Source organism: Arachis stenosperma, chromosome 9, assembly GCF_014773155.1.
Source record: "Arachis stenosperma cultivar V10309 chromosome 9, arast.V10309.gnm1.PFL2, whole genome shotgun sequence".
In the NCBI taxonomy this organism is placed as follows: domain Eukaryota; kingdom Viridiplantae; phylum Streptophyta; class Magnoliopsida; order Fabales; family Fabaceae; genus Arachis; species Arachis stenosperma.
This window is the reverse complement of record NC_080385.1, coordinates 72,966,538-72,993,945: the sequence shown is the minus strand read 5'-3', so window position 1 is coordinate 72,993,945 and position 27,408 is coordinate 72,966,538. Positions and strand designations below refer to the sequence as shown.

Sequence of the window (27,408 nt, the reverse complement as noted above, 5' to 3'; positions counted from 1 at the left end):
GCTTTGATCATGGTTCTTGGTGATCCATGCATTGGCATAAAACTCTTGAACCATCAAGATTCCGACTTGTTGAATGGGGTTGGTAAGCACTTCCCAACCTCTTCTTCGGATCTCATGGCGGATCTCCGGATATTCACCCTTTTTGAGTGAAAAGGGAATCTCGGGGATCACCTTCTTCAAGGCCACAACTTCATAGAAGTGGTCTTGATGCACCCTTGAAATGAATCTATCCATCTCCCATGACTCGGAGGTGGAAGCTTTTGCCTTCCCTTTCCTCTTTCTAGAGGTTTCTCCGGCCTTGGATGCCATAAATAGTTATGGAAAAACGAAAAAGCAACACTTTTACCACACCAAACTTAAAAGGTTTGCTCGTCCTCGAGCAAAAGAAGAAAGAAGAGAGTAGAAGAAGAAGAAATGAGGAGAAAAGGGAGTGGCTTTGTATTCGGCCAAGGAGGGGGAGAAGTGGTGTTTAGGTTGTGTGAAAATGAAGGGATGAAGAAGGGTATTTATAGGAGAGAGGGGGTGATATGGTTCGGCCATTATGGGTGGGTTTGGGAGGGAAAGTGGTTTGAATTTGAAGGGTGATGTTGGTGGGATTTTATGAAGGATGGATGTGAGTGGTGAAGAGAAAGATGGGATTTGATAGGTGGGGGTTTTTGGGGAAGAGGTATTGAGGTGATTGGTGAATGGGTGAAGAAGAGAGAGAGAGTGGTGGGGTTGGTGGGGATCTTGTGGGGTCCACAGATCCTGTGGTGTCAAGGAAAAGTCATCCCTGCACCAAATGTTGCTCAAAATCACGTTTTGAGGCATTTCTGGCGTTAAACGCCGGGCTGGTGCCCATTCCTGACGTTAAACGCCAGGTTTTCTGGCGTTAAACGCCAGTCTGGTGCCCCTTTCTGGCGTTAAACGCCCAGAATGGTGCCAGACTGGGCGTTAAACGCCCAACTGCTAGTCTTACTGGCGTTTAAACGCCAGTGATTTCTTTCTCCTGGGTGTGCTGTTTTTCTTCCTATTTTTCATTCTGTTTTTGCTTTTTCAATGGATTTTGTGACTTCTTATGATCATCAACCTACAAAAAACATAAAATAACAAAGAGAAAAATATAAAATATAATTATTGGGTTGCCTCCCAACAAGCGCTTCTTTATTGTCAGTAGCTTGACAGAGGGCTCTCATGGAGCCTCACAGATACTCAGAGCAATGTTGGAACCTCCCAACACCAAACTTAGAGTTTGAATGTGGGGGTTCAACACCAAACTTAGAGTTTGGTTGTGGCCTCCCAACACCAAACTTAGAGTTTGACTGTGGGGGCTCTGTTTGTCTCTGATTTGAGAGAAGTTCTTCATGCTTCTTCTCCATGATGACAGAGGGATATCCTTGAGCCTTAAACACATAGGATTTTTCATTCACTTGAATGATCAGTTCACCTCTATCAACATCAATCACAGCCTTTGCTGTGGCTAGGAAGGGTCTGCCAAGGATGATGGATTCATCCATGCACTTCCCAGTCTCTAGGACTACGAAATCAGTAGGGATGTAATGGTCTTCAACCTTTACCAAAACATTCTCTACCAGTCCATGAGCTTGTTTTCTTGAGTTGTCTGCCATCTCTAGTGAGATTCTTGCAGCTTGTACCTCAAAGATCCCTAGTTTCTCCATTACAGAGAGAGGCATGAGGTTCACACTTAACCCCAAGTCACACAGAGCCTTTTTGAAGGTCATGGTGCCTATGGTACAAGGTATGGAAAACTTCCCAGGATCTTGTCTCTTTTGAGGTAATTTCTGCCTAGACAAGTCATCCAGTTCTTTGGTGAGCAAAGGAGGTTCATCTTCCCAAGTCTCATTTCCAAATAACTTGTCATTTAGCTTTATGATTGCTCCAAGGTATTTAGCAACTTGCTCTTCAGTGACATACTCATCCTCTTCAGAGGAAGAATACTCATCAGAGCTCATGAAAGGCAGAAGTAAGTCCAATGGAATCTTCATGGTCTCATTTTGAGCCTCAGATTCCCATGGTTCCTCATTTGGGAACTCAGTGGAGGTCAGTGCATGCCTATTGAGGTCTTCCTCAGTGGCGTTCACTTCCTCTCTTTCCTCTCCAGATTCGGCCATGTTTATGGCTTTGCACTCTCCTTTTGGATTTTCTTCTGTATTGCTTGGAAGAGTACTTGGAGGGAGTTCAGTAATTTTCTTGCTCAGCTGTCCCACTTGTGCTTCCAGATTCCTAATGGAAGACCTTGTTTCAGTCATGAAACTTTGAGTGGTTTTGATTAGATCAGAGACCATGGTTGCTAAGTCAGAGGGGTTCTGCTTAGAATTCTCTGTCTGTTGTTGAGAAGATGATGGAAAAGGCTTGCCATTGCTAAACCTGTTTCTTCCACCATTATTGTTATTGAAACCTTGTTGAGGTTTCTCTTGATTCTTCCATGAGAAATTTGGGTGATTTCTCCATGAAGAATTATAGGTGTTTCCATAGGGTTCCCCTAGGTAATTCACCTCTTCCATTGAAGGGTTCTCAGGATCATAAGCTTCTTCTTCAGATGAAGCATCCTTAGTACTGCTTGGTGCATTTTGCATTCCAGACAGACTTTGAGAAATCAAATTGACTTGTTGAGTCAATATCTTGTTCTGAGCCAGTATGGCATTCAGAGCATCAATCTCAAGAACTCCTTTCTTCTGACTTGTCCCATTGTTCACAGGATTCCTTTCAGAAGTGTACATGAATTGGTTATTTGCAACCATTTCAATGAGCTCTTGAGCTTCTGTAGGCGTCTTCTTCAGATGAAGAGATCCTCCAGCAGAGCTATCCAAAGACATCTTGGATAGTTCAGAGAGACCATCATAGAAAATACCTATGATGCTCCATTCAGAAAGCATGTCAGATGGACATTTTCTGATCAATTGTTTGTATCTTTCCCAAGCTTCATAGAGGGATTCTCCATCCTTCTGTCTGAAGGTTTGGACTTCCACTCTAAGCTTACTCCATTTTGAGGTGGAAAGAACTTTGCCAAGAAGGCATTGACTAGCTTTTCCCAAGAGTCCAGGCTATCTTTAGGTTGTGAGTCCAACCATATTCTAGCTCTGTCTCTTACAGCAAAAGGGAATAGCATCAGTCTGTAGACCTCAGGGTCAACCCCATTAGTCTTGACTGTGTCACAGATTTGCAAGAACTCAGCTAAAAACTGATGAGGATCTTCCATTGGAAGTCCATAGAACTTGCAATTCTGTTGCATTAGAGAAACTAATTGAGGCTTAAGCTCAAAGTTGTTTGCTCCAATGGCAGGGATAGAGATGCTTCTCCCATAGAAATTGGGAGTAGGTGCAGTAAAGTCACCCAGCACCTTCCTTGCATTGTTGGCATTGTTGTTGTTTTCGGCTGCCATGTCTTCTTCTTCTTTGAAGAATTCGGTTAGGTCCTCTACAGAGAGTTGTGCCTTAGCTTCTCTTAGCTTTCGCTTCAAGGTCCTTTCAGGTTCAGGGTCAGCTTCAACAAGAATGCCTTTGTCTTTGTTCCTGCTCATATGAGAGAGAAGAGAACAAGAAAATATGGAATCCTCTATGTCACAGTATAGAGATTCCTTGAGGTGTCAGAGGAAAAGAAAAATAGAAGAAAGAAGAAGGAAAATTCGAACTTGATTAGATAGAGTTCGAATTGTGCATTAAGAAGGAGTAGTACTCCATAAATAGAAGGATGTGGGAGGAAGGAAGAGAATTTTCGAAAATTAATTAAAAAGATGTCAAAAACATTTTGAAAAAATGATTGATAATTTTCGAAAATTCAAAGTGAAAAGAAATCAAGTGATTTTTGAAAAAGATTTTGAAATTAGAAGTTAAAAAGATCTGATTGAAAACTTATTTTGAAAAAGATGTGGTTAAGAAGATATGATTGAAAAGATTTGATTTGAAAACAATTTTAAAAGATATGTTTTGAAAATAATTTTAAAAAGATTTGATTTTAAAAGTTAATGACTTGCCTAACAAGAAAAGATATGATTCAAACATTAAACCTTTCTCAGCAGAAAAGGTAACAAACTTGAGATGTTCAATCAAATCATTAATTGTTAGTAAGTATCTTTGAAAAAGGAAAGAAATTAATTTTGAAAACATTTGATTGAAAAGATATGATTTGAAAAAGATTTGATTTTGAAAAACTAAAAAAAATTGATTTGAAAACAAAATCTTCCCCCTAGCACCATCCTGGCGTTAAACGCCCAGAATGGTATCCATTCTGGCGTTTAACGCCCAAAATGCACCCTTTTTGGGCGTTAAACGCCCAACCAGGTACCCTGGCTGGCGTTTAAACGCCAGTCTGTCTTCTTCACTGGGCATTTTTGAATGCTCAGCTTTTTCTGTGTAATTCCTCTGCAGTATGTTCTGAATCTTCAATTCTTTGTATTATTGACTTGAAAAGACACAAATTAAAAATATTTTTGGATTTTTAATAATCAAAATGCAACAAGAATCAAATAACAATGCATGCAAGACACCAAACTTAGCAGTTTGTATACTACTGACACTATATGAGACGCATAAACACTCAAGTCAAAAGAATTCAAAGATCAGAGTAAGAAATCATCAAGAATTACTTGAAGATCCTTAAGACACATGAATGAATGCATGCAATTGACACCAAACTAAAGATGAGACACTAGACTCAAACAAGAAACATCAAATATTTTTGGTTTTTTATGATTTTGTGAAAATTTTTTTTTTTGTGATTTTCGAAAATTAAGTTGAAAAAAAGACATCAAAATTCTTAATGAGAATTCCAGGAATCAGTGCAATGCTAGTCTAAGACTCCGGTCCAGGAATTAGACATGGCTTCACAGCCAGCCAAGCTTTCAAAGAAAGCTTCGGTCCAAAACACTAGACATGGCCAAAGGCCAGCCAAGCCTTAGCAGATCACTGCTCCAAAAGCAAGATTGATAAAAAATCAACAAGCTTCTATGATGATAAGTTGAAACCTCGGTCCAATAAGATTAGACATGGCTTCTCAGCCAGCCAGATTTCAACAAATCATCATGAAACTCTAGAATTCACCTTCAAGAATTTCGAAAAAAATAAAATAAAATAAATACCTAATCTAAGCAACAAGATGAACCGTCAGTTGTCCATACACAAACAATCCCCGGCAACGGCGCCAAAAACTTGGTGCGCGAAATTGTGATCACTACAACTTCGCACAACTAACCAGCAAGTGCACTGGGTCGTCCAAGTAATACCTTACGTGAGTAAGGGTCGATCCCACGGAGATTGTTGGTATGAAGCAAGCTATGGTCATCTTGTAAATCTTAGTCAGGCAGACTCAAATGGATATGGTGATAAACGAAAATAACATAAAAGATGAAGATAGAGATACTTATGTAATTCATTGGTAGGAACTTCAGATAAGCGCATGAAGATGCTTTCCCTTCCGTCTCTCTGCTTTCCTACTGTCCTCATCCAATCTTTCTTATTCCTTTCCATGGCAAGCTTGTGTAGGGTTTCACCGTTGTCAATGGCTACCTCCCATCCTCTCAGTGAAAACGATTGCATATGACCTGTCACGGCACGTGGAATTCAGCTGTCGGTTCTCGGTCAGGCCGGAATAAAATCCATTGATTCTTTTGTGTCTGTCACTAACGCCCCGCCTGCTAGGAGTTTGAAGCACGTCACAGTCATTCAATCATTGAATCCTACTCAGAATACCACAGACAAGGTTTAGACCTTCCGGATTCTCTTGAATGTCGCCATCAGTTCTCGCCTATACCACGAAGATTCCGGTTAAAGAATCCAAGAGATATTCACTAGAGCCTCGTTTGCTTGTAGAACAAGAGTGGTTGTCAGTCACTTTGTTCATGAGTGAGAATGATGATGAGCGTCACATAATCATCACATTCATCATGTTCTTGGGTGCAAATGAATATCTTGGATAAAGAACAAGCGGAATTGAATAGAAGAACAATAGTAATTGCATTAATACTCGAGGTACAGCAGAGCTCCACACCTTAATCTATGGTGTGTAGAAACTCCACCGTTGAAAATACATAAGAACAGGGTCTAGGCATGGCCGAATGGCCAGCCTCCCAAATGATCTAAGATAGCATAAAACTCAAAGATAGCTACCCCGATCTCTAGATGTCTAATACAATAGTAAAAGGTCCTACTTATAGAAAACTAGTAGCCTAAGGTGTACAAAGGTGAGTAAATGACATAAAAATCCACTTCCGGGCCCACTTGGTGTGTGCTTGGGCTGAGCAAATGAAGCATTTTCGTGTAGAGACTCTCCTTGGAGTTAAACGCCAGCTTTTATGCCAGTTTGGGCGTTTAACTCCCAATTAGGTGCCAGTTCCGGCGTTTAACGCTAGTTTTTCTTGAGGTGACTTTGAACTCCGGTTTGGGCCATCAAATCTTGGGCAAAGTATGAACTATTATATATTGCTGGAAAGCCCAGGATGTCTACGTTCCAACGCCGTTGAGAGCGCGCCAATTGGGCTTCTGTAGCTCCAGAAAATCCACTTCGAGTGCAAGGAGGTCAGAATCCAACAGCATCTGCAGTCCTTTTCAGTCTCTGGATCAGATTTTTGCTCAGGTCCCTCAATTTCAGCCAGAAAATACCTGAAATCACAGAAAAACACACAAACTCATAGTAAAGTCCAGAAAAGTGAATTTTAACTAAAAACTAATAAAAATATACTAAAAACTAACTAGATCATACTAAAAACATACTAAAAACAATGCCAAAAAGTGTATAAATTATCCGCTCATCACAACACCAAACTTAAATTGTTGCTTGTCCCCAAGCAACTGAAGATCAAATAGGATAAAAAAAAAGAGAATATGCAATGAACTCCAAAAACATCTATGAAGATCAGTATTAATTAGATGAGCGGGGCTTTTAGCTTTTTGCCTCTGAATAGTTTTGGCATCTCACTTTATCCTTTGGAATTCAGAATGATTGGCTTCTTTAGGAACTCAGAATCCAGATAGTGTTATTGATTCTCCTAGTTAAGTATGATGATTCTTGAACACAGCTACTTATTGAGTCTTGGCCGTGGCCCAAAGCACTCTGTCTTCCAGTATTACCACCGGATACATACATGCCACAGACACATAATTGGGTGAACCTTTTTAGATTGTGACTCAGCTTTGCTAGAGTCCCCAACTAGAGGTGTCCAGGGTTCTTAAGCACACTCTTATTGCCTTGGATCACAACTTTATTTCTTTCTTTTTCTCCCTTTTCTTTTTTTTTCTTTTTTTTTTCGGTTTCTTCTTCTTTTTTTTTTTCGCTTGCTTCCTTCTTTTGGATGCATGTTGGATGCATGTTGCCATCCATTCAGATTTTGAGAGATCATGTTGACCTGTTGAGTCAACACTTTGTTCTGAGCCAATATGGCATTCAGAGCATCAATTTCAAGAACTCCTTTCTTTTAAGGTATCCCATTATTCACGGAATTCCTCTCAGAAGTGTACATGAATTGGTTGTTTGCAACCATATCAATGAGTTCTTGAGCCTCTTCAGGCGTTTTCCTTAGGTGAATAGATCGTCCTGCAGAATGGTCCAATGACATTTTCGAAAATTCAGAAAGACCATAATAGAATATATCTAATATGGTCCATTCTGAAAACATGTCAGATGGACATCTTTTGGTCAACTGCTTGTATCTTTCCCATGCTTCATAGAGGGATTCACCATCTTTTTGTTTGAAGGTTTGAACATCCACTCTCAGCTTGCTCAGCTTTTGAGGAGGAAAGAATTTATCTAAGAAGGCAGTGACCAGCTTATCCCATGAGTCCAGGCTATCCTTGGGTTGTGAATCCAACCATATTCTAGCTCTGTCTCTTACAGCAAAAGGGAAAAGCATGAGTTTGTAGACTTCAGGATCAACTCCATTCGTCTTTACAGTCTCACAGATCTGCAAGAACTCAGTTAAAAACTGATAAGGATCTTCATATGGAAGTCCATAAAACTTGCAGTTTTGTTGCATTCAGGCAACTAGCTGAGGTTTCAGCTCAAAGTTGTTGGCTCCAATGGCAGGAATGGAGATGCTTCTTCCATCAAATTTGGACATTGGCTTTGTGAAGTCACCAAGCATTCTCCTTGCATTATTATTATTTTCGGCTGCCATCTCCTTCTCTTGTTCGAAAATTTCTGAAAGGTTACCCTTAGAATAATTTAATTTAGCTTCTCTTAATTTCCTCTTTAGAGTCCTTTCAGGTTCTGGATCAATTTCAACAAGAGTGCCTTTTTCCCTGTTCCTGCTCATATGAAAGAGAAGAAAACAAGAAAAGAAGAGGAATCCTCTATGTCACAATATAGAGATTCCTTTATGTTAGTAGTAGAAGAAGAAAGGGGGTAGAAGAGTGAAGAAGGATGGATTCGGATTTTTGGATGAAGAGAGGTGAACAGAAGTGTTAGTAAATAAATAATTAAATAGAATAAGAAAAGAGAAGGGAAATTTCGAAAATAATTTTGAAAAAGGGGTTAGTATTTTCGAAAATTAGAGATAAGATGTAATTAAAATTAAAATTTAAAACAATTAATTAATAAAAAAGAAATTTTTGAAAAAGGAATGAGATATTTTCGAAAATTAGAGAGGGAAAAGTAGTTAGGTGGTTTTGAAAAAGATAAGAAACAAACAAAAAGTTAGTTAGTTGATTGAAAAAGATTTGAAATCAAATTTTAAAAAGATAAGAAGATAAGAAGTTAGATAAGATATTTTGAAATCAAATTTTGAAAAAGATAGAATTTTGAAAAAGATAAGATGAGAGATAAAAAGATTTAATTTTTTAAAATGACTTAACTAACAAGAAACTACAAGATAAGATTCTAGAATTTAAAGATTGAACCTTTCTTAATAAGAAAGTAACAAACTTCAAATTTTTGAATCAATCACATTAATTGTTAGCATATTTTCGAAAATATGGTATAAAAGATAAGACAAAGATTTTGAAAAATAATTTTTTAGAATTTTCAAAAATAAAAAAAATAGAAGAGATATGATTTTTGAAAAAGATTTTGAAAAGATAAGATTTTTAAAATTGAAATTTTGACTTGACTTGTAAGAAACAACTAATTTTTAAAAATTTTTGACCAAGTCAACCCAAAATTTCGAAAATTTGGAGGGAAATAAGGAAAAGATATTTTTTATTTTTGAATTTTTTTTATTATGAGAGAGAAAAACAACAAAAATACTCAACGCATGAAATTTTTAGATCAAAACAATGAATGCATGCAAGAATGCTATGAATGTCAAGATGAACACCAAGAACACCTTGAAGATCATGATGAACATCAAGAACATAATTTTGAAAAATTTTTTATGCAAAGAAAACATGCAAGACACCAAACTTAGAAATCTTTAATGCATGGATTCTAACAAACAAAAGATGCATATGAAAAACAACAAACAACACAAAACATGAAAACATCAAGATCAAACAAGAGGACTTATCAAGAACAACTTGAAGATCATGAAGAACACTATGAATGCATGGAATTTTCGAAAAATGCAAGAAAAATTTTTAAAGGCATGCAATTAACACCAAACTTAAAAATTGACTCAAGACTCAAACAAGAAACACAAAATATTTTTAGTTTTTATGATTTTCTAATTTTTTTGTATTTTTATTAATTTTTTTTTCGGAAATAATGTTAGAAAAAAATGAAAAATAAAAGAAAAATTTTGAAAAAGATTTTTGAAAAGAAAATCACCTAATCTGAGCAACATGATGAACCGTCAGTTGTCCATACTCGAACAATCCCCGGCAACGGCGCCAAAAACTTGGTGGATGAAATTGTGATCTATTGTCTTTGTACTTGTATGAAATTTAATAATTGGCTCTATTTGAATTCACAACTCCGTTCAACTAACCAGCAAGTGTACTGGGTTGTCCAAGTAATAAACCTTACGTGAGTAAGGGTCGATCCCACAGAGATTGTTGGTATGAAGCAAGCTATGGTCACCTTGTAAATCTCAGTTAGGCAGATTAAATTGGTTTATGGTTTCGAAAATTAATAATAAAAAGAAAATAAAAAGGATAGAAATACTTTGGTAAATCAATAGTGGGAATTTTAGATAGGGGTATGGAGATGCTGCGTTCCTCTTGAAACTCTGCTTCACTACTCGCTCTTCCTTCAATCCTTCTTACTCCTTTCCATGACAAGCTGTATGTAGGGCATCACTATCATCAATGGCTACTTTTAATCCTCTCGGGAAAATGGTCCTATGCGCTGTCACTGCACGGCTAATCGTCTGGAGGCATCACCCTTGGTTGATAGCTACATCCCATCCTCTCAGTGAAAATGGTCCAAATGCTCTGTCACAGCACGGCTAATCATCTGTCGGTTCTCAATCAGGTTGGAATAGAATCCATTGATTCTTTTGCGTTTGTCATCACGCCCAGCCTTCAGGAGTTTGAAGCTCGTCACAGTCATTCAATACCGGAATCCTACTCGGAATACCACAGACAAGGTTAGACTTTCCGGATTCCCAGGATCCTACTCGGAATACCACAGACAAGGTTAGACTTTCCAGATCCTCATGAATGCCGCCATCTATCTAGCTTATACCACGAAGATTCTGTTGGGGAATCTAAGAGATATGCGCCCGGCCTAAGGTAGAACGGAAGTGGTTGTCAATCACGCGCGTTCATAGGTGAGAATGATGATGGGTGTCACGGATCATCACATTCATCAAAGTGTTGTGCAACGTATATCTTGGAATAAGAATAAGAGAGAATTGAATAAAAAGTAATAGTAATTGTATTGAAACTTGAGGTACAGCAGAGCTCCACACCCTTAATCTATGGTGTGCAGAAACTCCACCGTTGAAAATACATAAGTAAAAGGTTCAGGCATGGCCGAATGGCCAGCCCCCTGAGTGATCAAGAGATCGAATAATCAAAGGCTAAACAGTCAAGAGATTAAACTATCAAAAGATGTCTAATACAATAGTAAATCATCCTATTTATACTAGACTAGCTACTAGGGTTTACATGAGTAAGTAATTGATGCATAAATCCACTTTCGGGGCCCACTTGGTGTATGCTTGGGCTGAGTTTGATCTATCCACGAGCTGAGGCTTTTCTTGGAGTTGAACTCCAAGTTATGACGTGTTTTGGGCGTTTAACTCCGGATCATGACGTTTTTCTGGCGTTTAACTCTAGACAGCAGCATGTACTTGGCGTTCAACGCCAAGTTACGTCGTCAATTTCCGAATAAAGTATGAACTATTATATATTGCTGGAAAGCTATGGATGTCTACTTTCCAACTCCGTTGAGAGCGCGCCATTTGGAGTTCTGTAGCTCCAGAAAATCCATTTCTAGTGAAGGGAGGTCAGATTCCAACAGCATCAGCAGTCCTTTTGTCAGCCTTTTTCAGAGTTTTGCTCAAGTCCCTCAATTTTAGCCAGAAATTACCTGAAATTACAGAAAAACACACAAACTCATAGTAAAGTCCAGAAATGTGAATTTAACATAAAAACTAATTAAAACATCCCTAAAAGTAGCTTAAACTTACTAAAAACTACCTAAAAACAATGCCAAAAAGCGTATAAATTATCCGCTCATCAGATCACCTTCGATAACTTCTTGCATTATTCTGTGTTCATCTTTGCCAATTTGTAGATGGTGGTTTCTGTCCTGGTTTGATCGTCCTTTAGGTGAATCGCGTTTTCACCTTTGTCGGACGATCATTCCTATCGAGATCGTACAGTGAATCTGTTCTTCACTTTCTGTCGATCTGTTGCTTTATAATCGGACGATGAATGCTTCAGATTAATGCGTCTTAGGAATTTGTAGAATATCTGAAACGTATTTTATTCAAAGAAAGTGCAAATATATACATGCGGGACTTTTTCGTACCCTTAAGTCGGATTAAATCTCAGTCTTGATCCCTCATTAAAAAACCTTTTCAGGAAAAAGAGTGCATCTTGTGATGAGATCTTGACCTTTCCTAGCTATAGTACCTTCTTAGGTTACAGGCATGCCATGATCTAGGGAGTTCTCGTCCCTCGAGTTCGTACAGTCTGTAGTAGCCCTTCCCAAGTACTTCTTTGACTCGGTAGGGTCCTTTCCAGTTGGCTGCCAGCATTCCTTCTCCGGGTCGAGTTGTTCCAATATCATTTCGGATTAAGATGAGATCATTCTCAGCGAAACCTCTTGGCAATACCTTTTGATTATACCTGGAAGCCATTCTTCGCTTTAGTCCTTCTTCTCTGATCCGAGCTCTTTCTTGGATTTCCGGAAGTAGGTCGAGCTCTTCTCTTTGAAGTTGAGAGTTGGTTTGTTCATTATAGTGGACTACTCGGGGAGACCCTTCCACGACTTCTATTGGAATTATTGCCTCCACTTCGTATGCTAATCGAAATGGTGATTTGTTCGTAGTAGAATGGGGGTTGTTCGATACGCCCATAGGACTTGTGGAAGTTCCTCGGCACAAGCTCCCTTTGCTTCTTGCAGTCTCCGTTTCAGCCCGGCCAATATGACTTTGTTGGCTACTTCGACTTGTCCATTGGCTTGGGGATGTTCGACGGAGGTGAACTGGTGTTTTATATTCAAGTCGGCCACTAGTTTTCTGAAGCCTGCATCTGTGAATTGGGTGCCATTGTCTGTGGTGATGGAGTATGGGACCCCGAACCTCGTAATGATGTTCCTAAATAGGAATTTCCGGCTTCTTTGAGCAGTGGCGTTGGCTAGGGGTTCTGCCTCGATCCATTTTGTGAAATAGTCTACCCCTACTATGAGGAATTTGACTTGTCCCGATCCCTGGGGAAAGGGTCATAGAAGATCGAGTCCCCACTTTGCAAATGGCCAGGGTGAGCTCACACTGATGAGCTTTTTCGGCGGGGCGATGTGAAAATTGGCATGCTTCTGACATGATGGACATGTCTTTACAAATTCTGTAGCTTCCTTTCATAGAGTTGGCCAATAGAATTCCGCCCGGAGTACCTTTTTGGTGAGAGCTTGCGCTCCGAGATGATTGCCGCAAATGTCGCTGTGTACTTCCTCCAAGACTCCCTTTGTATTGGAGGTCGGTACGCATTTTAACAATGGTACTGAGATCCCTCTTTTGTATAGGGTGTTGTTTATGATAGTGTAGTACTGTGCCTCCTTTTTTAACCTCTTTGCCTCCTTTTCATCTGTAGGGAGCGCTTCTGTTTTGAGGTAGTTAATTATGAGGGTCATCCATCCTTGATCCCGACCTGTTATGGCTAGGACTTTTTCTTATTCCGATATTGACGGGTTCTGCAATATTTCCTGGATGAGGCTTCTATTGTTGCCCCCTAGTTTGGTGCTGGCTAGTTTTGAGAGTGCGTCAGCTCGGGCGTTTTGCTCGTGGGGTATGTAGTAGATCCTATATTCCCAGAGTTGTCTGCGTTGTTCCTTGGTTTTATCCAAATATTTTTTCATGGTAGGGTCTTTGGCTTGGTACCTCCCTGTTATTTGTGAGGTAACGACTTGTGAATCGCTGTATATGTTGAGTTTTTTAGCTCCAACCTCCCTAGCCAGCTTCAAACTAGCTAATAACGCTTCATATTCCGCCTGGTTGTTCGAGGCCGGGAATCCGAATTTGAGGGAAAGCTCAAGTTGGGTTCCTTGGTTACTTTCGATTATCACACCTGCACCGCTTCCGGTTTTATTCGAGGAACCGTCCACGTATATATTCCACTCTATGGGGATATCCGGGGTGTCTGTGAATTCTGCAATGAAGTCGGCTAGGTATTGTGACTTAATGGCTGTCCGCGCCTCGTATTGGAGGCCGAACTCAGACAATTCGATTGCCCATTGTAGGATTCTTCCTACTAGATCTGTTTTCTGCAATATCCCCTTCATGGGCTGGTTAGTCTGAACCTTAATGGTATGAGCTTGGAAGTACGGGCAAAGTCGTCGGGATGTTAGTATGAGAGCGTAGGCAAACTTCTCTATTTTTTGGTAGTTCAGCTCTGACCCCTGCAGTGCTTTACTAATGAAGTAGACGGGTTGTTGCCCACCCTCGTCTTCTCTAATTAGTGCTGAGGCTATTGCCCGACTTCCTACTGCGAGGTATAATATGAGTGGTTCTCCTTCTCGTGGTCGAGATAGGATAGGTGGTCGTCCCAAGAATTCTTTGATGTCTCGGAAGGCTTGCTCGCATTCCGTTGTCCACTCGAAGTTTTTTCCCTTCCTTAAAGTAGCGTAGAAAGGGAGGGATCTTATCGCTGACCCTGCTAGGAATCTGGACAAGGCCGCCAATCTCCCATTGAGTTGTTGTACCTCTTTGACGCAGGTTGGGCTCTTCATGTTGAGTATGGCCTGGCATTTATCTGGATTTGCCTCGATTCCTCTTTGTGTGAGCATAAAGCCCAAGAACTTACCTGCTTCCACTGCGAAGGTGCATTTGGCCGGGTTAAGTCGCATGCCATGCTTCCGTATGGTGTGGAACACTTGAACCAAGTCGGTCAGTAATGTCTCTTCACTTTGTGTCTTTATCAACATGTCATCTACATAGACCTCCATGATTTTTCTGATGTGGTCTGAGAAGACCTTATTCATTAGCCTTTGATAAGTAGCTCCTGCGTTCTTAAGGCCGAAAGGCATTACGATGTAGCAATAGTTTGCTTTGGGTGTTAGAAACGAGGTGTTTTCTTGATCCGGTGGATACATTGGGATCTGGTTGTATCCCGAGTATGCATCCATAAATGAGAGATACTTATATCCCGATGAGGCATCTACTAAAGCGTCGATGCTTGGGAGTGGATAAGGATCTTTTGGGCAGGCTTTGTTGAGGTCGATGTAGTCGGTGCACATTCGCCACTTCCCATTTGACTTTTTCACTAAGACGACGTTTGCTAGCCATAGTGGGTACTTAACTTCCCTTATGAATCTTGCCTCTAGCAGTGCTTGCACCTGTTCTGCCACAGCCTGAGACCGTTCTGGTCTGAGTTTTCTTTGCCTTTGTTGTACCGGCTGGGATCCCGGATATACTGCCAACTTGTGGCTCATTAGTTCGGGATCTATGCCTGGCATGTCGGTGGCTTTCCATGCGAAGAGATCAACATTATCTCGTAGGAACTGTATGAGTGATTCCTTTGCATCTCCTTTCAGGATTGTGCCAATATTAGTTGTCTTATCTGATGTGTCTCCGATCTGAACTTTCTCTACTTCACCTTCGGGATATGGTCGGAGTTCTTCTTGTCTCTGAACTCCAACAAGTTCGATTGTGTGGAACTCTTCTCCTTCGCCTCTGAGGTTTAGACTTTTATTATAACAATGACGCGCCATCCTTTCATACATAGATGTGGAGTTGAAACTATTGTGCCGAGTTAGTTTAACGTTGTCCGACCTATTAAGGCATTGTAGGCTGAGCTTACGTTGACCACGATGTAGTCTATCTTGAGTGTTCTGGATTGGTTCCCCTTTCCGAAGGTTGTATGTAACAATACGTATCCTAGTGGTTGTACTGGGGTATCCCCAAGTCCGAACAGGCTGTTCGGGTATGCTCTTAGCTCTTTTTTTTCTAAGCCAGCTTGTCGAAGGCAGTTTTGAATAAGATGTCGGCGAAGCTTCCTTGGTCAATTAATGTACGGTGGAGGTTGGCGTTTGCCAGTATGATAGTGATGATCATAGGGTCGTCGTGTCCTGAGATGATTCCGGATGCATCTTCTTTGGTAAACGTAATTGCTGGGATGTCTGGCGCCTCCTCCTTTCCTTCGACATGGTATACTTCTTTGAGGTGTCGCTTGTGGGATGATTTGAAGATTCCTCCTCACGCAAATCCGCCGTGTATCATGTGGACGTGTTTTTTCGGTGTGCGAGGTGATCGCTCAAACCGTCTGACATCTTCATCCCTTCTTCTTTTTCTTGGCTCTTCATCCCGGTTGGCCAAAAACCAATCTAGTTTTTCTTCTTTTACTAATTTTTCTATGACATTTTTCAAGTCGAAGCATTCATTGGTGGAATGGCCTCGGACTCGATGATACTCACAGTATTTGTTCCAATTTCCTCCTCCTCTTTTGCCTTTGAGTGGTCGAGCTGGGGGTATTTTTTCCATATGGCAGACTTCTTTGTAAACATCTACTAAGGATACCCTAAGAGGGGTGTAGTTATGATATTTTTTATTTTCTCCCCGGAGCGATCTTCCTTTTTCTTGGATTCTTTATCTTTGTCTCGGTATGCAGAACCGAACCTCGAGGCTTCCCCAAGTCGTGAATTCTCCTCCACATTGATGTACTTCTGCGCCCGTTCTTGTACTTCGTCCAGGGATGCAGGGTATTTCTTAGATATAGATTGGCTAAAAGGTCCTTCTCGTAGGCCATTTATGAGGCCCATAATGGCAGCTTCTGTTGGTAGACTTTGTATGTTCATGCATGTTTTGTTGAATCTTTCCATGTAGTTACGAAGACTTTCTCGATCTCCTTGCTTGATTCCTAGTAGGCTGGGGGCGTGTTTAGCCTTATCTTTTTGTATGGAAAATCTGGCCTGGAACTTTTTGGCCAGGTCGTCGAAGCTCGAGATGGACTTTGGAGGTAGGCTGTCAAACCATCTAATGGTTGTCTTGGTAAGAGTTGTTGGAAAGGCTTTGCAGTGAACTCCATCCGAGGCGTCAGTAAGGTACATTCTACTTCTGAAATTGCTGAGGTGATGGTTGGGGTCTGAAGTGCCGTCGTACAGAGTCATATCCGGAAGTTTGAAGTCGTTTGGGATTTTGATCTTCATGATTTCCCTGGTGAATGGATCTTGATCCTTGCGAGAGATATCCTCCGGAGTGGATCGAGTAGCTTTGGTTTTGAGATCGGCTTCGAGTTTTAGAAGCTTATCTTCTAATTCCCAGCGTCGCCTTATCTCCTGATGTAGATCCTCTTCTTTTTCGCGTTGATGTTGGGCTTCTTTCTCGAGTTGCTTTAATTGATCTTGAAGCGCCTCTATAGCTCCCGCGTTTGGAGAATCCTTTTTGTTGTTAAGTTGAGGAGTATCCTTTGGTGTAGTGTCTGCATTTTTGTGCGGCGTTCTATCCTCTAGATCTGAGTTGTGGTCGTTGTCATGGTCGTCCGCCATGGTGATGGGATGACTTCCAGGTACCCGGCAACGGCGCCAATGTTCCGATGGTTACCTAAAACTGGAGGTCGATCTCATACGAGATCTTCTGTGTAGTTGGAGCGGTTGTGTCTGACTTGTTGGACTTGGTGGTAGTGCTGATCCTTCGTCCCCAGAGGGTGGGGGGTAACTGCAAGGGACTTTGATGCTTAAGTTAGCAAGGGTATTAAGCATGTATTGAGTAGAATCAGAGTAAGAGTTATACCTGGGTGCTCCAGTGTATTTATAATGGTGAGATGTGACCTTCTTTGGATAAGATAAGTTAGTTATCTTATCTTATCTTATCTTTTGTCGAGGTCAGCTTATCTTCCATGGAACCGCCCTTATCTCTATAGGCTTGGGCTGCCTTTGGATCGGGGTCATATTCCTTGAGTTAGGCCCTTCTTTGGGTTTTCCTATCGATTTGGCCGAGTTCTTTATAAAGAAGTCGGTCCGCTTGACCTAAAGAGGTTGGTTGCTTTGCTACTGAACATCCCGGCTCGGACAGCTCGACCCAGGGTATGAACAGTTTCTTTAGCTTCCTTCTCAAAAGTTTTCGTGAGATTTTCTCTGGCTTTATAAGCTTTAGTTTGTTGCAAATGCTGCCTTAAGGTCCACTCAGGCTCAAGATCAAAATCAAGAAGGGGTTCATTGTCACTGTTCCTGCTCATAAACAACAAGAAACAAAGAAAAAAGTGAGAGTTTCTATGTCAGAGTATAGAGAACTTCCAGTGAGATATAAAAATAAATAAAATAAAATAAAATAAAGTAGGCAATTAACTAAAATATTTTGAAAACAAAGATGGACACATAAGCTAAAGAGAATTTCGAAAATAAATTAAAATAACTCAAAAATTTTCGAAAAGGAAAAGACAAAACCTAAAATGACACCAAACCTAAAATCTGAAATTAAATAAAAATAAGATAACTAGAACAAAATTTAAAAATAAAGGGAAAGTTAAATAAGATAAAAATTGAAAATTAAGAAAAATAAACTAGATATGAACCAAAAATTAAAAAGAAAAATAATTAAATAAAAACTAGTAAAAATGCCTAATTTAAGCAACAAGACAACCAGTAGTTGTCAATCACAATCAATCCCCGACAACGGCGCCAAAAACTTGGTAAGTGAACAACTTAGAAGTCACACAACTTAACCGGCAAGTGCACCGGGTCATCCAGGTAAAACCTCAGCTGAGTGATGGTTGATCCCACGAGGATTGTCAGACTGAGCAAGCAATAGTTATCCTGTTGGACTTCGTCAGGCAAACAATAAAAGATGGTTGTTGTTGAAAACGCATAAAACAAAATAATAAAGAAAGCAATTAAATGTTTGGTGTAAAAACAATATAAGAAAACAGTTAAGGTCTCGGAGAAGTTTATCTTTCCGGATTAAAACTTCTTTCTAACTATTTTAACAATGAATGATTCATTATATGGCAAACTATAAGTGATTAGACCCTAATCCCTTAGTGATTTAATCTCCTCAGATCCTCATCAAATGCCACTCCTGTGGTCATTCAATTCGGATTAGGGTGAAGTGCAAAAAGCTAGTTTATACCACAAAGGCCCTAATTACTCCAGCTCTAGACTGAATAGATGTTTTTTATCCCCATCAGGTTGTAGATTAGCCATCTAGGAGGTGTGTTCTCAAGCTGTAGTTCAAGCGAGATAACTCTCCCGAGAATCACAAGAACTCATGTAGAAAAATGGTCATACTCCCATTCCATCCAGTTTCATAAGATTAATAACGAAAACACACCTTAGAATTGAATCAAACATATATTAAAATAGTAGAAGAATAATCTTAATCCATAGAAATAAACAAAGCTCCTAACCATAACCAAGAGGTTTACTTGCTCATAACTTACAAAGAAAACAAGATTCTGGAAATGTGTGAAAGGAAGAAGATCCTAAACCTAAATGATCTTCTCCTTTAAATACTAACCTGATAATAAATGTTAAACCTAAAAAGATATTATTTTTAAATAAATATTACAAAAAGAATATAAAATAAGACTAAGAGGTGCTAAATCCACTTGGAGGCCCAGTAGAATGTGATTCAGGCTGCTTTCTGGCATTCATCGCCAGTTTGGCTCATTGAAAGCCTAAGGAGGGAAGTGCGCTTCTGGTCTTGTGGCCCCTTGCTGGCGTTGAACACTAGGTTGGCGTTTAACTCCCAGCGAGGGTGCTGCCAGCATTTTTCTTTCTTGCTCCAAGCTTCTCCAAACTGTAAAAAGTAAAATTAAAGGTAATTAAAGTCTAACTAAAAAAATATAAAAATCAAGTAAAAGCAAATGTGATTTTTGCACTAAAATCAAGTAAAAGTAATTAAAATCTAACTAAAAACAATATAAAAATGACTAGAAAAAGGATATAAGATGCTCACGCATCATCTTTCCCGACTTGATATACTTTCTTGAGATGTCTTTTTCGTGAGGATTTTGATATTCCTCCTCCTACAAACCCACTATTGATCATGTGTATGTGTCACTCTGGGGTGTGAGGAGAGCATTCTAGTCATCCTCCTTCTTCATCCTGTCTTCTTTTCCTCGGATCGTCTGATTTGTCGGCTAGGTATCTTGAAGTCGATCTTTTCTGGCCATCTTTTCTATGACATTCTTCAAGTCATAACATTCATTGTTGGAATGTTCGTACAACTTATGATACTTGCAATATTCTGCCTGACTTCCAGCCTTCTTGTGTTTAATTGGATGTGGGGGTGGAAGCTTCTCCGTTTGGCATATTTCTCTGTATACATCCACCAGAGAGACCCTTAAAGGAGTCTAGTTATGGTACTTTATAGGTTTTTTCGTGGTCTGATCCTCTCTTTTTTTGGGCTCATTTTTCTTTTCCCGAGATTAGTAGGGCAGGTTTGTTCGCAAAAAGGGTTTCGCGAGTCGGAAATTTTTCTCCATGTTGATGTATTTCTCTGCCCTTTCTTGAACTTTATTCAAAGAAGTTGGGTATCGTTTGGATATTGACTGGGAGAATAGTCCCTCTTTAAGACATTGACTAGGCCCGTGATCACAGCTTCAATGGGTAGATTTTGAATTTCTAGGCAGGCCTTAATGAATCTTTCCAAATAGTCACGAAGAGTCTCACCGACTTCTTGCTTAATTCCCAACAAGCTTAGAGCATGCTTAGTTTTACCCTTTTAAATAGAGAATATGGTTAAGAACTTTCTAGCAAGGTCGTCGGAGCTGGTTATTGACCTGGGTGGCAAGTTATCAAACAACTTTATGGCCGCCTTTGTGAAAGTAGTCAGGAAGGCTTTACAACGGGTGGCGTCAGAGGCGTGATACCAGGGCATCTTGGCTAGTTTCACTGACCTTTTCTTTACTATTTTAGGGTAGTTTCATGTATTTTCTTAGTAAATAAGCAAGTTTTTGGGTAAAAATACACTTACATCTTGATTCAAGCAAACATTGTGAACTTTACATGATTTCATGAGAATTATGCAGGAATTGAAAGATAAAATGGATGATGCATGATCTCATAACTTGGAACAGAGCTTTGATGCAACCCGTTTGTTTGATTTCAGGACAAAGGAAGCAAAGAAGAGCCACATTAGCCGCCACATTAGCCTCACTAACGTAACCACTAACGTGGAATAGGAGCAAGCTTGCAGCGTTAGTGGAAAAGTTATCATCAATAACGCCTTCGAAAGCCATCATAACCCACGTTAGTTGCCACGTTAGTTACATTAACGTGGGAACTAACGTGGAAGAAAAGGGAAGCTCCAACGTTAACGGTAAAAGTAAACACCACTAACGTTCCAAAAGGCCACACATAGCCACGTTAAGAGTCACATTAATCCAATTAACGTGAACTCTAATGTGGAGTAAAGAAGAGATCACCAACGTTAGTGACACTCACCTTTGTCACTAATGCTGGATCAGGCCAAGATTGCCTACATTAGTGGTCAAGATAAGACCCCTAACGTGAAAGGTAACGTGGAGCAAGGGATGATAGGCTAACGTTAATAACACTCACCTTTGTCATTAACGTTGGAGATGGCAAGCACACCCACGTTAGTGGTCACGTTAATGCCATTAACGTGAAGCACTAACGTGGGAAGAAAGGGTGTTTCGAAGCGTTAGTGACAAAGGTAAGTGTCACTAACGCTCTCGAACTTTGGCATGCCCACGTTAAGGACCACGTTAGTTACACTAACGTGGATCATTAACATGGGAAAGAGGGACAATGAGCAGCGTTATTGGTAAAAGAGAGTGATAATAACATTTGCGAAGGGACAAGAGGCTACATTAGAGGTCACATTAGTACCACTAAAGTTGAAGTTAACATGGATGAATTGGTTTGTAACGTTAGTGACAAAGTTATCGTCACTAACGCTTTCGAACCCAAGTTTACGCCTAACATTAACGCCACTAACGTCCTAACTAACGTCCTACCATGCCTGACACACATTCTTTCTGCAAGCAAAGCTGAGTCCACTAAAGACTGTAACTGCTTCAACTAAAGATCAAGGGCCCATATCCAAGACTTGAAGAGATAACTAGAAGATCATAAGAGTAGTATATATAGGAAGTAGTTTTGAACTAGAAGGAGGCTTGTCATTATTGGGAACTACATTCTGTATATTTACTTTTCCTGCAAATTCTAGTTTACTTTCAGAATGCACTCTTCTCTATTATCTTCCATTTTCAAAGCTATGAACAACTAAACCCCTTTTTATTGGGTTAGGGAGCTCTGTTGTAATTTGATGGATCAATTATAGTTTTCATTCTTCTTCCTCTTTTTTTTCTCTTGATTTACTAGAAAGCTTTTGATCTTAAATCAATTGGTTAGTTGTCATGGAAGAGAAACTCTCCATAAATGGATCTCCTCTATGCTTTGGAAAAGGGATGAGGAGATCATGCTAGAATTGCTTTCTCATGTTGGACCAAATTGGGGTTTGGATGGATATAGTGACATGTAATCCTACCAACACTTTGATTTGAAAATACATGTGGTATAATCAGTGACCATACTTCATCTCTTCTCATGAGCAATTAAATCAAGGAATTGGGTAATTGTTCAAGCTTAGAGAGATTGGTTGCCAAGGAATTGGGATCCAATCACTTAAGATTGCCAAGGAGATCAATGAATGCATTGATTGAGGAAGAGATGAGAATGAACTTGATCCGGAGAATGCAACATCTCCTAAGCCCAATGAATCCCCCATTTCTGATCTTACCTATTTCTTTACCTTCTACCATTTACTTTTATGTTCATCTCCCCAAATTCCTATTTAAGATTCTGTAATTTACTTTCTGCAATTTCATTTCTGCCATTTATTTTCAGCATTTACATTTTCTGTCATTTGCTTTGCCGCCATTTAATTTTCTGTAATTACCAACTCAACTTCCACTTAGCTCAACTAGAACATTCCTCCAATTAAAGTTGCTTGACCAATCAATCCCTGTGGGATTCGACCTCACTCTATTGTGAGTTTTTACTTGACGATAATTCAATATACTTGCCGAAGGGAAATTTGTTGAGAGACAAAGTTTTCTTGCATCAAGTTTATGGTGCCGTTGCCGGGGATTGATTTTGTATCGACAATAATTAATTTAGAGGATAACTAGATTGAGCAATTTTCTTTGTTTTGATTATTTCATTTTAGTCATTTACATCCAGTTTAGCTATTTCGTTTCCGTTTTTGTTCTTCTTCATCTGTTTCCCTTGTAATCTACAATTTAGTTCACTAACCCACTAACTGTTTGATACATTGCACCACTCACACTAACAGCCATTCTAACAAGAGTAATTTCTGCATTTATTTTCTTTCTTACTTTTTGCTCTGTTAGTTGTATGACAGGTAGAAAAAGCAGAGCTTCAACTTCCTTTGATTCTGAACCTGAGAGGTCCTTCCTTAGATTAAGGAGGGAAGCAAGACGGAAGAGAGTCGTTGGTGCTAAGGAGGAGGAAGAGTATTTTGAAACAGACATGGAGGAGAATACAGAGAACCACCAGGAAGAAGAAGCTCACAACCATGCCAGAGAAGGCCCAATGAATCATGCTGGGTAAGAGAGCAGAGTTCTAGGCTCTTACATCAACCCAAACCCAGGAAATTTTGGAAGTAGCATTCAAAAGCCAACCATACATGCCAATAACTTTGAACTAAAGCCCCAGCTCATCACCCTCGTTCAGAACAACTGTGCATTCGAAGGAAGGGCCCTAGAAGACCCCAATCAACATCTAACCACCTTCCTAAGGATATGTGATACTGTAAAGTCTAATGGTGTTCATCCTGACACTTATAGACTGCTTTTGTTCCCCTTTTCACTCAAGGATAAAGCATCTAAATGGCTGGAATCTTTCCCGAAGGAGAGTTTAACAACATGGGAAAATGTGGTGAACAAATTCTTGGCGAGATTCTACCCACCTCAAAGAATCAACAGGTTGAGAACTGAGGTACAAACCTTCAGGCAACAAGATGATGAAACTCTCTATGAGGCATGGGAGAGGTTTAAGGACTTAACAAGAAGGTTCCCACCAGACATGTTCAATGAATGGGTGCAACTACACATTTTCTATGAGGGTCTTTCTTATGAATCAAAGAAGGCAGTAGACCACTCATCCGGGGGATCTCTAAACAAGAAAAAGACCATTGAAGAAGCCATAGATGTCATCGAGACTGTAGCTGAGAATGACTACTTCTATGCTTCTGAAAGGAGCAACACTTGAGGAGTGATGGAGCTAAACTGTATGGATGTACTGCTGGCTCAAAACAAGATGATCACCAAGAAGTTAGATGACCTTACCAAGAAGATGGAAGGGAACCAAGTTGCAGTAGTTACCACTTTATCATCAGCTCAAGAAGGAGTAAATACAGAGGAAGAGAGTGACTGGGAACAAGCTAACTATATTGAGAACTCACCTAGGTAGGCCCATGACCCATACTCCAAAACTTATAATCCTGGTTGGAAGAACCACCCGAACTTTGGGTGGGGAAATCAACAAGATCAAGGCTAGGATCGAAGACGTCACAACCCCAATAACAATGCAACTTACCAGCATTCCACATAGAGATCATATCAACACCCACCCAATAGTACCTCTCAACATCCACATCAAAACCAAAATGGCCCTTCTCACCCCTCCTACCTCAATTCACCATCACCATCCGAAGATAGACTCTCCAGAATCGAGACTCTACTTGAAGTTATATACAAGGAAGTTCAAGACAGTAAAGCGTTCCGGGAAGAAGTGCAATCCAATATGCAGAATCAAGATGCTGCCATCAAGAAACTTGAAACACAAAATTAGCTACCTATTTAAGCAAGTCTCTAGCCATAACATTTGTAGCAACATTAATTCAGACCCAATGGAGGAGTGTCAGGCTATCACCCTCAGAAGTGGGAAGGAATTGAAGGAGACCTTCAAGAAACCACAAGAGAAGAACTCGGATGAAAAGGAAAAGGAACAAGATGAAGTTCAAGTTTCCACTCCCAATTCACATCAAGAAGGAGAAGTACTGAAGCCATACGTTCCAAAAGCCTCATACCCTTAACAATTGAAGAAGAGGGGAGAGGACATCCAATTCTCAAGATTCTTAGAAATCTTCAAGAAATTACAGATTAACATACCCTTTGCTGAAGCAATAGAGCAAATGCCGCTCTATGCCAAGTTCTTGAAGGAGTTGATGACCAAGAAGAGAAGCTAGAAGAACAACGAGATTGTGGTATTGACCGAATAATGTAGTGCCATCATTCAGCACAAATTACCCCAAAAGTTGAAGGATCCTAGGAGCTTCCAGATTCCTTGTATCATAGAGGAAATCACAGTGGAAAAGGCTTTATGTGATTTGGGAGCTAGCATAAATCTGATGGCCTTAGCAATGATGAGAAAAATGAGGATTCAGGAGGCCAAGCCAACAAGAATGGCCCTGCAACTGGCAAACCGATCATTCAAGTTTCTTCACAGAATAGTAGAAGACTTGTTGGTGAAGGTAAGAGACTTTATCTTCCCAGCAGACTTTGTAGTGTTGGATATGGAGGAAGGAACCAAGACCTCTATCATCCTAGGAAGGCCATTCTTAGCCACTACCGGAGCCATCATTGATGTCCAAAAGGGTGAACTTATCCTTAGACTACATGAGGAGAAAATGAAATTCAATGTGTTCAAGGCCATGAGTTACCCACAAGACTCATTGGGAGAATGTATGAGGTTGGATTCAGTGGAAGCTGTAGTGCAAGAGACTTTTGAAGAGGAAGAACTTGAGGGGTTGACAAAAGAAGAGGAATCAGCATCAAGCGAAGAGGCTGCAACAGCTGAGGTTCATGTTCAGGGCACACTAGAGGAGAAGAATGAAAAAAAAGAAGCACCCAAACTTGAACTAAAGGCACTGCCGCCCACTCTCAAGTATGCATATTTAGGAGAGAATGAAAGTTATCTAGTGATTATAAACTCAGCCATCAGCCAAGAATAAGAGGAGGAATTACTCCAAGTATTGCAAAAGCATAAGGATGCCATTGGATGGACGCTTGCTGACTTGAAGGGAATCAGTTTGGCCATATGCATGCATAAGATACTGTTGGAAGATGATGCCAAACCTTCCATTCAACCCCAAAGGAGGCTGAATCCATTCATGAAGAAAGTGGTACAGAAGGAAGTCATGAAGCTGTGGCAGAGAGGGGTAATCTACCTAATTTCGGATAGCCCATAGGTTAGCCCCGTCCAAGTGGTCCCCAAGAAATGAGGAATCACTATAGTACCCAATGAAAGGAACGAGCTAATCCCTACAAGAACCGTCACAGGATGGAGGATGTGCATTGATTACAGAAAACTCAATGAAGCCACAAGAAAAGATCACTTCCCACTCCCCTTCATCGATCAGATGCTGGAAAGACTTGCACGACACGCATATTATTGTTTTCTAGATGGTTATTCAGGATATAACCAAATAGTGGTTGATCCAAGAGACCAGGAGAAAACATCATTTACTTGCCCATATAGAGTGTTTTCCTACAGGCGCATGCCATTTGGGCTATGTAATGCACCTGCAACTTTTCAACGCTGCATGCTTTCTATCTTCTCAGATATGATAGAGAAGTTCATTGAAGTCTTTATGGATGACTTTTCAATATTCGGAGATTCCTTTCCTAATTGCCTAAATCATCTTACCTTGGTATTAAAAAGATGTCAAAAGACCAATCTGGTCTTGAATTGGGAAAAATGCCACTTTATGGTGATAGAAGGAATAGTCCTTGGCCATAAAATTTCTAACCAAGGCATTGAGGTAGACAGAGCTAAGGTGGAACTAATTGAAAAATTACCTCCACCAAGTGATGTCAAGGCAATCAGGAGCTTTTTAGGGCATGCTGGCTTCTACAGAAGATTTATTAAAGATTTTTCAAAGATAGCCAAGCCCTTAAGCAATCTCCTTGTGTCTGATACACCATTTATCTTTGATGAGAAGTGCATGCTAGCATTCGAAAACTTGAAAAAGAAGCTGTCCTCAGCTCCTATCATCACCCCACCTGATTGGAACTTACCATTCGAACTGATGTGTGATGCATCTGATTTCACAGTTGGGGTAGTATTAGGACAGAGGAAAGATAATTTGGTGCATGTCATATACTATGCCAGCAAGGTCCTCAATGACACTCAACGAAATTATACCACTACTGAAAAGGAATTGTTGGCAATAGTTTTTGCATTTGAAAAATTTAGATCATACCTCATTGGCTCTAAAGTGATTGTTTTCATCAATCACACAGCACTTAAATATCTATTTGCCAAACAGGAATCAAAACCAAGACTGATAAGATGGATCTTATTGTTGCGGGAATTCAATATTGAGATTAGAGATAAAAAGGGTGTGGAGAATAAGGTAGCAGATCATCTATCCAGGATCCCTTGTGAGAAAAGTGGTACGCATGATACAAGTGTAAACGAGTTCTTTCCAGATGAGCAGTTAATGTTGGTTCACAAAGCACCCTGGTTTGCAGATATTGCCAATTTTAAAGCAACTGGTGACTTGCCTCCTGGAATCAACAAACATCAAAGAAGAAAACTCATTAATGATGCTAAATATTTCATTTGGGATGAGTCGTATCTCTTCAAGAAGTGCTCAGATGGAATCCTTAGGAGGTGCATTTCAAAAGAAGAGGGATGAGAGGTCCTATGGAATTGCCATAGTTCTAGCTATGGAGGTCATTTTGGAAGAGAAAGAACCGCAGTAAAGGTACTGCAATATGGGTTCTTCTGGCCTACTATCTTCAAGGATGCCAAGGAACTGGTGAGGAGCTGCAATGAGTGTCAAAGGGCTAGAAATCTGCCCAAGAGAAATGAGATGCCACAGCAATTTATCTTAGAACTTGAACTGTTTGATGTATGGAGGATCGACTTCATGGGACCATTCCC

General features: G+C 40.1%; 2 non-coding genes across 2 annotated transcripts; both read left to right on the top strand.

Annotated features, from left to right (window-relative positions):
- Positions 1-2,874: 2,874 nt before the first annotated feature.
- On the top strand, positions 2,875-2,978 carry LOC130952357 (small nucleolar RNA R71). Its single transcript, XR_009074537.1, has one exon. It is a non-coding gene; the product is annotated as a small nucleolar RNA R71 (small nucleolar RNA).
- Positions 2,979-7,607: 4,629 nt separating this feature from the next.
- On the top strand, positions 7,608-7,711 carry LOC130953616 (small nucleolar RNA R71). The gene has a single exon (XR_009075779.1). It is a non-coding gene; the product is annotated as a small nucleolar RNA R71 (small nucleolar RNA).
- Positions 7,712-27,408: the final 19,697 nt, after the last annotated feature.